Source organism: Zootoca vivipara, chromosome 16 (genome assembly GCF_965207765.1).
Source record: "Zootoca vivipara chromosome 16, rZooViv2.hap1.1, whole genome shotgun sequence".
NCBI classification, from domain to species: domain Eukaryota; kingdom Metazoa; phylum Chordata; class Lepidosauria; order Squamata; family Lacertidae; genus Zootoca; species Zootoca vivipara.
The window spans coordinates 35,057,158-35,067,988 of NC_142599.1; positions in this window are offsets into that span (position 1 = coordinate 35,057,158).

A 10,831-nucleotide genomic window follows, 5' to 3' on the forward strand; every position below is an offset into this window, starting at 1 on the left:
AGGGGGAGGCCCCTCAAGGAGCCCAGTGGCAGCTCTGTTGAGGCACGGCCTTCCCCTGACCCCAATTTCCCACCACCCATCCAGGATTCCAACCGCAAACCTCCAAAGAATCTACCTCACCTCTGCTGGACGGCCAGCCCCTCAGCGTCCGGTCCAGCTGCCACCTGAGCCCTACTCCCACCCCAGTTCTCCCGAATGATCTATTTTTGATACAAATACCAAAACTACCTCAACCTGCCAGCCACCGTCTGGCTGCTTAAATGCCCCCCCCTTGCCGAAAGGGAGAAGGGGTAGTGGCAGAGAGGTGGGGGGACAGGGAGCAGCTTTCCACGGCAACCAGAAGATTCTGGAACTTGAGGCAGCCATCTTGAGGGAAAGCCAGAAAGCGGGGGGGGGGGAGACAACTTCTCCCCACTCTCATTCTTGGCTGCCTCAAGAATAGATGTGGAAGCTGATCTCCCCCTGCCCAAATTGTGCCGAAGCCAAACCCCCTACGAATTACCGGGGCTTTGGGGAGGTTGAGGCTCCAAAATTACTCCCAGATGAGTCATGTGGTCCACTTGGGGTGGGGCGAGGACCGTCCCTTTCTGACACCTCCCACCCATGGTGCCTGGGCGCTTGGCACCAGCATACCAAATATCGCCAAACCAAAAGTGGGAGCAGCAGCAGCGGACCCCCCCCAAATACCCACCTCTGTCCTCCTGTCTTGAGGGGGGCAATGGGGCAGGGGGGGAACGCTTCACCCAAAGCCTCACATTCCCTTCCCCTTTTCCATAGCTTCTCTTGCTGCTTCCTACAGAGTGTCTTTTTTTGATATATATATATTATATATATGACGTCTCTATCCAAATATTTTTTAAGATGATACACAAAAGTTTGCTGAACTGCTTTCCAAAGATGTAGAGCTTTAACCGTGTGCGAGGACAGAGCCTTAGCATTTGACGTTTCTCAGAAGCGGGAGGACGGTGGCCGACGACGTAGGGGGCCGCTGTTAGCCCTCTGGAAACAGCCGCGGCAGCTGGGACCTCCGGCCCGACTGCCATGCGGCTCTTCAGTTGTAAGGGGGGAACATATTTATTGACAGAACCAAAATGTCCCACCCAGATTCTGGCTGTGGGCGGACTCCCTCAGTCCCCTGAGGGAGGCCATCCAAGATATGGTTGGAGGCTCAATAAGTTAGCTCTCCAAATTACTCCCAAACCAGAATTACCTCCAGAACCTCCCTTAGAGCTAAAGAGCCTCGACCGTGAGGCCGACATAGTGTGTCCACATCAGAGGACTAGACACTATGGTTACACCAGCGCCTTTCTCCTTTTCTTCTTTTCCTTCCTTTCCTGGTCTCTTTCTCTTTTCTCGGACACCAAAGCCGGCATATCAGGATGTGGTGGAAGCTTAGCTCCATCCTCCTCAGAAGGCTTCTTAAAAAAAAACGGACGGGGTTTTAACTCGAACCGGAAGCTCGGCCATGAAGTTCACAGCCACATAAGCCCAACACATCTCCCCTCTTCTCCTTTTTATTGTTTGGAGTGGAATACGCTCAGCATTCCTCTGGCTGCCAGAGAGAAAAGAATTGCTACTTTTAATAAGTACACGAATGCTACTCTTGCTCAGAGCATACCGGTTGAAGTTAACAGGCATAACCGATTCAGAGCCATTAATTATAATGGGTTTACTCTGAGTAGGGCAGTCATAGCCTCAGCGTTAAACATTTAGGGGTAGAAACCTGGAAACGTCATGTACAAAACTTGATTGCCAATGAGTTGGTGGCTTGATCGATAACACTGATCTATCGACTGATTGGTATCAGGGTCTCTGAAAGCCAGCACACTCGACATTGTGTCTTAGACCTTGGTGGCCTCCACTCGTAAACCACTAAAGCTTTCCTCTCGCCTTAGGGCCACCCCAGAGCACTCTCCAAATTCTGCTGGTTCACAACTTTAGCCTTGGCTTCAAGTGCTGTCCTTGCTCCAGGAGGGTGATATTCTTGACACCCAAACCTTTTATCCAAGGAGCTCAAGGCGGCAAACATGGTTCTCCTCCCCTACCCATTTTATCCTCACAACAAGCCTGTGAGGTAGGTTAGGCTGAGAGAGATTGGCTGGCCCAAGGTCACACCCACTCAAGATTCATGGCTGAGCAGGAATCCTGGTTTCGTGGGTCCTAGACCAAACACCTTAGCCACTCGGACTGTAGAGGTGGACATACGTGGTCTAGATGATCCCAGCAAAAGCCCCCTAAGCTTTGTCCGTGTGAACATGGCTTCACAGTGCCCAGGCTGGTGTCCTTTCCGTCTGTCCTTTCCTTCTCTTCCTGATTTTGATTGTCAGCTCTTTCAAACCAAGAAAAGCACAGCCAGCCAGTGTTAGACTGTATGCGAGAGAGAGCGCATGTCTGAGTGACCTCAAAAATTGCCTCGCGCAGGTGTGATTCTCTCTGTGCGCTTGCGGAAAAACGAAGCCCTGTTGACCCAAAGTTTTGTGTATGAGAGGAAAAGGAAAAAAAGTACCATTAGGTAGACATTTCCTAAAGCTTTGCTGACCCCCTCTTCCCTGTTTTCCACCCTAGTTACTTCTCTAGGAATCATAACCAAAATTTCCCCTTTCCCCTCTTCCCTTTCCCCCTACCCAAAAAATATGAAAAATAATAATAATACTCAACCTTTTTCTTTTGGATTATTTTTAGTGCTTTAGGCAAAAATGATGTCTTTTCCTAGTTGACGAGAGTTGAGATTTCCCCACCTCCCTTTGATAGACGAGTGTCTCCCAGAGAGCGGAGACACACACAGTGGTTCTACGGGATCGCCAGAGGCAGACAGGAAATGGGGAGCTTTCCAACAGCACCCCACTTCCTGTCAAAATTAACTGCCCAATCAAAACGGGCCCAACCCAGAGTCTGTTGTTCCTCCTTTTTTCCTTTTGGTTTTTACATATCCACCGTTACCCACCTCGATTTAAACATAACCAAAGGTGCTTTTCAAAACCGTTGCAGCTGATCTTCAAAGATGCCCATTGGTGGTCCAATTTCTGGTCACACATTGACTATATAGCTTTAAGAAACCACTCGAGCGACTCCACTCGCTTCCCTGTGGCTGGCAGGGGGGGGGGCTGAATCTGCCCCCCTTTTGTTTTCTCTTCATTTCACATTATCCCAACCTTAAGCTCATTTTTGTGTCGGTTTGTGCAATTCTTTTTTTAAAAAATAGAATCCTGCATTAAATTCCGTAGATATTCTACTAGCAGGCAAAAACCGTGTAAAAGAAAATGCAGCTAATAGGCTTCTTATTTTGGAAGCGACTTCCCCAAATATAACAATGAACTCTGGGATTTCGCTTTCGCAAACACACACATCCTTGTGTGCCGCATTTGGACGGGGAGCTGCGTTTCAGTTTGTGTTCTGGTTCAGGAATCGCAAATCGGGTCGGTCCGTGTTAAAATGCCAACTGAATTCATTTCTCTGAGCCCTTTCCTCACATGCAGCTCAGCTCGCTCTTGACATCTACTAACGTCAGCTGAGGTCTGGTAAGAAGCTACAAGGCCACCTGAGTGGTTGCCAATCCCACTTCTAAGAAATCCCCACCCGTCCCAGAAGCCACGCCCCCTTTCAGGGTTGGCGCCCGCCACCCTCATTTGCAGAAAGCCACATTCATTAAAGTATCTTCTTACAAGGACTGAGTCATCAACCAGACTCCTCACCAAAGATGCCCACTTTTTAATTGTGATGTCAAAAGTAGCTGCCCAACCCAAGTCTTTGAGATGCTCGTTTCCGGAAACATTGAACAGAAGAAGGCTTCTTCCACCACCTGCCTGGCATCCCAAGGTAGAATATTCGGTCCCCAAGCTTTGCATACCACTGGCTCCTTTACAATCTTTCCACTGCCAGCCTTGACAGTTTCTTCCTCTGTGGATCTGCTCTTACAACAGTCTTACAACTTCTTATCCATTCTTTGCCAGTGGCGACACTGAATGACAGATCTCTGTCCTGTTTCGACTTATCTCCTTGAAAACCTTTTCGGAAAATATTTAACTTCCCCTGGGTGGGGAATCTGCATCCCTCCAGACATTGCTGGACTACAACTCCCATCATCCCTGGCTGCTGGTCCTGTTAGTTAGGGATGGTGGGAGTTGTAGTCCAAGAACAGCTGGGGACCGAAGTTTGGGAAACCCTGGTGTAGATGATGAAAACCACAGCTTTCCCCTTTGCCATCATCTTCCTTTCCCCCCCATTGCCCAGTTACTTCTTGGCTTCTGAGTTTCTCAGCATATTCATATCTATGATTCAGTAATTGAAAACCTGGTGGTGGTTTTTACCTTTGAAATTTGCTTTAATTAAGAGCTGCAAAGCTGTGATGAATTCATCACTATTCCAGCATATTTGTTCATGTAGGCTCCTCCTACCACAAAGACCACAATGTTCCCCATAGTTGTAAAGTTAACACACCAAACTACTCCTTCTTACAGGAAATAACACAAGAAACACTTTAGTTAAGCACAAAACATATCCCATACTGAGAAACCCACATATCCAGCATCACCCAATCCCAGCTCACGTTACACTATGGACAAGCCACTTTTCAAACTATTTAACTTTCATAACAAGCCATCTCTTATAGAATTGTTCAAGCATCACCTTTTTGCACCTGTTTAAAATATGGGAATGTTTGCTCCATTGGCTCATCACACAACTTTAAAATTATACTCCCCTCCCCATCTTGCAGCACAATTGTTGGCCAAACATAAATGTGAAAAAAAATAACTTAAGCTTTCACACAGCTTTAAAGACCAGGGCTGTTCAACAGGTCGATCGCGATCTACTGGTAGATCAAGGGCTGTCCCTGGTCAATCTCATGATCTCCAGTGATCGCCCCCCTCCCCCCAAAAGGCTCAACAACTCTGATCTCTCTCCCTAAAATAAGCTCAGCAACTTTGGCTCATCCCTCCCAAAAAATGCTGAACAACTCTGGCCAATCCAATGGGTAGATCACTGCCCATTTATAGTGGGAGTAGATCACAGTCTCTTGGGAGTTGGACAGACCACAAAATCCACGGTGCTGGGTTTGACGCAGCTTTGGAGACTACAAAACCCATGGCACAGCTCTGATGCAAGGACATAGAAAACTGCCTTAGCCAAGTTACACCAGTGATCCATCTAGCTCACCACGATCTATTGCTGGTTGGCAACAGCTCTCCAGCATTTCAAACCCGAGTCTTTCACAGCCCTACCTGGAGAAGTTGGGGGTTGAATTTGGGACCTCCTGCATGCCCCCCAAACAAACAAGCAAACAAACAAACCTACAACACCCAAAACTCATGCTGCTGTGAGTCATACAGCTTTTAAGACTACAAAGCCCATGGTCCAGCACCGCTGAAATGAAAACCACCAGAGACTTAAATAATTGGGAAAGCAGTGGAGAATAGAGTCAAGGCCACATAGGGAACCAAGGAAATCCCATTTCTGGCAACAGATTTGCCAGGGAAATCTTGACCTTTGGCAGAGCTCGACCAACAGAATTAATAATAATATTTCTCCAGTGGCTTTTGCACATTCGGCATAGATGCACGATGCAGGTGATGGGAGTTTGAGTCCAACGACACCCAGTCATTGGACCCATCACCTGCAGCCAGCATGGCCAACTGTCAGGGATGATGGGTTTTGTAGTCCATGAACATCTGAAGGGTACGAGATTGGGAAAGACCATTTTAAATGCTTCCAGGTGTGAGGTCAACTACCTCTGAATGTGAACCAACAGGGCAATGTGCCAGAGCTTCATCAAGCACAAATGTACAGGAAGCTTAACTGGGGAATGCACATTATGAATTCCACACGTTAGGAACAAGGCCAACTGTGGGACCCTCTAAAACAACAAAAACTGATCAGCGGAACTTGTTTCTGAGCAAGCTATCAGCTAATCTGGATTTGCTGATAACCTTGAGGACTAGTGAGCTGACTGCCAACAAATCTGTTCAGTTATGCCAGTAAATGCACAATGCAGGGCTCAAACAGTGAACGCAAACACCCGAAATAACTCTCTTATCTTTTTGAAAAAACATCCCTCAAATTACCCACGACACAGATGTGCACAAATCTGTTTTGCAGGAATTACACAGCCAATGAAATTTATATTCCAAATCAAAGAGGCTTAAAATATCTCCATGTGACACAATGTTACTAGGTATGCTGAGTTTCGAGTGTATTTTCACAAAATACCGTACATATTTTTCCATATGGACAAAGACATAGAAAAACCTCTTCAGGAATGGATCTTGCCTGATCTTCTCCCCATTTTATCACTAGAAATCTTGTACCCCTAAGGTCTTGCAGCAAGAAATATACAATACTTGATTGCAACTAAATGAGCTTTCCTCGTCCTCAGCTCCTTTAGCTTCTAAATAATAATAATAACCTGTTCACATTGAAAGTTTCTTTACAAAAAAACCTTTTTTCTTTTCTCCAGTGCCCTGGTATCGAAAAGGGCTCTCCTAACAAACGCACAGTGGTGGCAAAATCAGATATAAGGAACCCTCCAGTAAATATCGGCCCGCAGAGCTTCATGCAAACGAATTAGACCCAGATCTGGGACATGTTGGGCTCTGTGGAACTGACGAATTCCACTCTGTAAGCAAGTCAGCAAAGGGCAAAACACCTTTCCCCAAAACCTGCTTGCTATAAGGCCAAGTCAAAAGCCTCCTTTGGCTCATGGAGGATCTCGTTTCAGAATTCTGTGCATACTGGCCATAATCCGTTATATCAGGGGTATCACATGATTAAAGACCATGAACACATGAATCGACCAATTAAATCTAACCCTAACCCCCTTCCCCAAACCCGTTTTGTTTTGTTTTCCTAAGATGATACATGTATCACAACAGCATGCACTGTCCAGTAAGAGGCACTTGCTGTTAAATTTTCAGGAATCCCTCTTCTCGTATCTTCTTGGAAGAGGCACCTCTCCTTCTTGCTCAAGCAAGAAAGAATCCGCTTTTCAATGTCATCTCAGAAGAGGTATTCCCCCTTTCAGTTCACAGATGAAGGAATCCCACTCCTGGTATGCTTTCAGATGAGGCATCCTTTCTCGGTCACTGGAGGGACTTCCTCTTCCCACACCATCTCAGAAGAGGCATCCCTCCTCCTCTTTCTCAAACTGGATTAACCAGCTGAAACACGGCAGCCCTAATATATATCTGAACATCTACTAGAAATAGGTTCTCTCTCTTACGAAAATCTGGAGGGTTGGAACGAAGACAGGCCTCTCTTGAAAGGACCTGTTTCTAGAGCCCCCCTCTAGATAGAACATTATTTCTCCAGCAATTAAACCGTCCCACCTTCCCCCCACTCTGTTCTACTTCAGGCTGGCAAATAAACGTTGCCAACTTACAAAAAAATGTCATTTGCGAAAAAGAAAAAGTGGTAGTCACTTCGGACCCCAAAGTTTTACCTGTTTACATATAAAAGCTTACCCATTTATCGCTTTTTTTTAAAAAAAGAGACAGGTTTTGTCCTGTTTTAAAGGTTCCACACCTGGCTGAGATTCTGGCTCACCATAGGTGACTAGTTGACCAGCTACCTTGCTTAACTTAAACCAAATTCCCAGTGCTATGACATATTAAAAATTATCATTCTTGCCACCTAATTGCCCGGTTAAGGTCTTCTTCTGCCTTGCTGGGTAATTCCAAGTCCCACCAACTTTGATGACAGACTGTGCTTGGCTGCAGTCCAAAAAAATCTGGAGGGCACCAGGTTGGGGTAGTCTATGACGTTAGGTCACCTTCCATCGAGCACAGACACTTCGGACCCAAAATTCAACAGCTCCCAGAATATGAACCCATTTTAAAAGCAACCCATACACATTCATCACGGTGGATATTTTGAGCAGAAGGAGCACACCCAGCCAGGAGCTTTTAACAGCCTAAAAAATGCCCCTTGTCTCGAAACGTTTAACACTCCCCAAAGACATATCCGTGAGATTTGTTGGGTTGGCAACAGAATCCTCTAGTTTTGAAGCCTGGCCTACGTTTCCGACGAACCACTGTCACTACGCCCATCTTTGTAAAGGAGGGGAAATGGCTAGTTACCAATGAGACAAGAAAATGCTTTTGAACCTAAAAATTGTTAGGAAAAAACCTTCTGTTTTGTGAAACAAAGTAAACAAGCTTTAAGAAGCCACGGCCCGGGGTCCTCCTGGAAGATTAATTATTGGAGAAGGGAGGCCCCCTGGCCGCGGAAAAGCTAACGTCCTATGCGAGAGAGAGAGTACGGCCACAAGGTGATGGGAGAAGAGCAGGGAAGTGGGACCATTATAAATGTTTGTTTGGGGGTGTGTGGTGGGGAGATGCAAGAGGGACTCCCCAAATCTTCTCCATCACTGTTCAATGCTTGGTGGTTACAAACGGAAAGGCAACTTTGTGGTTTTGAAATTCCAGGGGGCTCCTCTGCCGATTCAAAGAATTAACTAGGTGTCAACAAGATCGAGCAACTTGGAGGATGATACCAAATGTTGAACTCCCTCCCATTACCACGGGGGATTTAATGTGCAAAGGGAAGGGGAAAGTTGGAATTGGCAAAACATTCTCCTCACTTAAATTGGCCTGCAAAACTTCACTTAATTCTAAATTTCCCCTTTTTTGATGTTGCTGATTTTTTTTTGAGGAAAAAGCGAAAATTCTGTTATGTTGTACCGTACAGCATCATTTTAAAAACTCACCTTATTGAAGGTTTCTTTTTAAAATTAAAAAAAAACCTCCATTCTGAATTTGAAAATGACTTTTTCAGGATTATTTTTATTTCAAGTTACACCATTATGCGAACTTGGCCCCTTGTTTTTGTGATTTAAAACAAACAAAACCAATGAACTGCCAGGAGAGATTTCTCCCATTCCTACTCAAGAGTAAACCCGTTTGTATCACACCTTCTGCAGTGGCCCCAATTTTACAGCTCAGTTCAAAAGAGAGGTAGCCACCGAAGGTTTCAAAACCTCAAGGATGCAGGGTTGATGTCTGGAAATCTTTCTTGTCTTGTGTTGAAAATTAAAAAAAAAAACAATGTGCAAAACAACCCTTGATTGTACTCTGTTTTGTTTTTGTGGGAGGGGGCAGGAGGAATGGAAGTTTTCACCCATTAGCAGAGATTGACATAGGGCAATGAATCTGAAACACACAGAATGAAATTTAAAAAGTATGAGTCCGGCTTTTTTAAAGTATTGTTTCTTGACAGGACATGCAATGGATATTCTGAGTAGACTTGGATTCCATCTGCACTATACATTTAAAGCACCACAGCACTATAAACATTCATGGCTTCCCCCAAAGGAATCCTGGGAACTGTAGTTTGTTAGGGTGCCGAGAGATGTTATAGGAGACACCCTATTTTCCTAGCGCAGCTACAATTCCTACTGTAGTAATAATAATAATAATTTATTTTTTATACACCGCCCATCTGGTATTGTTCTGTTCTCTTCCCTTGGATTGTTAAACCACTCTGGGAATTGTGGCTCTGTAGGAGAAATGTGTGGTGACCTCCTAAAACCTCTCAGAGCTACTAGCAAACTACAGTTCCCAGGATTCTTTTGGGGAAAGCTGTGGCTGTTTCAAGTGGTACGCTACTGCTTTAAATGTATAAACCACATAACACAGGACTACAGCCTAAGTTTATTTTAATCATCTATTTCCTGCCATTCCCCATAAGGTCCCTGGGCAGGTTATAGCCCTAAAACACAGTATTAAAACCACTTACGAGCATTAAGTTGGGTCCTAAAAAACATACACTTCAAGTGTCAAAAAATCTCTGTAGTTTGCTCCCAGGTAAATGTTTTGACAGCGTTTAAATGTTTTATTTTTAACCCTTACACATTGCATGTTCGCCAACCTGGGCTCCATTGGGAGGAAGAGCGAGATAGGAAATAATAATAATAATAATAATAATAATAATAATAATAATAATATCCTAATGGCCCATCAGTTACCTTCGTAACTGAACTAGCCCAAGCAAATTCTGGAGGGTTTCCTGAAAAAACTGGCATTCACTGCTCACTCACCTAGTTTGGAATGCAACTTCCACAGACTAAAAAACGCCTTGAGATGAGAAAAGCTTTTAAAAAAATCTTTGAAGGGTGATTTTTTTTTTAAAGTTATGGGGAAGAGGCATAAGTTAGTGGCCCCTCAGAACCCTTTTTGAAGGTCCCCATTTCCCCCTCCGGTTAAGAAGTTCTCCAGCTGCAAGGCTGGGAAGGAAATTTGGTCCCAGGACCTTGGGGGAGAATATGGATTAAGTCGGGTGGGGGAGCCTTTTCAGCCGCAAGATGGGTGGGGCTCATGCCAGTGGTGGGCGGGGCCAAAGCCACCCATGGGCGGAGCCAAAGCTGTGTGCACACTGAATTTACATGCACACACCCTATGCTCACAAATCCATCCACAAACAACTGGCAAGAGGTGAGTTTGTAAGGGAGGTCCTGCAGGCCGGAGATTCTTAACTCACCTTTTCTCTAAACCAGAAAGTCCCAAATGCTTTGCACACGAAAGCTCATACCAATGACAAACCTAGTTGGTCTCTAAGGTGAGCAACACGGGCTACCTACCTGTAACTAGAAGGGCAGTGTTAGCTATTCCTCACCACTAGGGGGACTAACCCAAACTAGGGGGACTAACCCAAGGAGTTGGGCGAGTGACCAATGGCAGAGGCGAGTCGTTCCCTGAAGATTTCGCCCCCGGCCCAAGGCTGCTGCTCGGTGACCCATATGCAAACACAAGTATTCATTTAAACAATTCTATCGTGCTGCATCCAAAGACCTCTACCCGCGTCTCCCCGACAGCAAATCCAAAATGCGCCAGTCACATCAAAA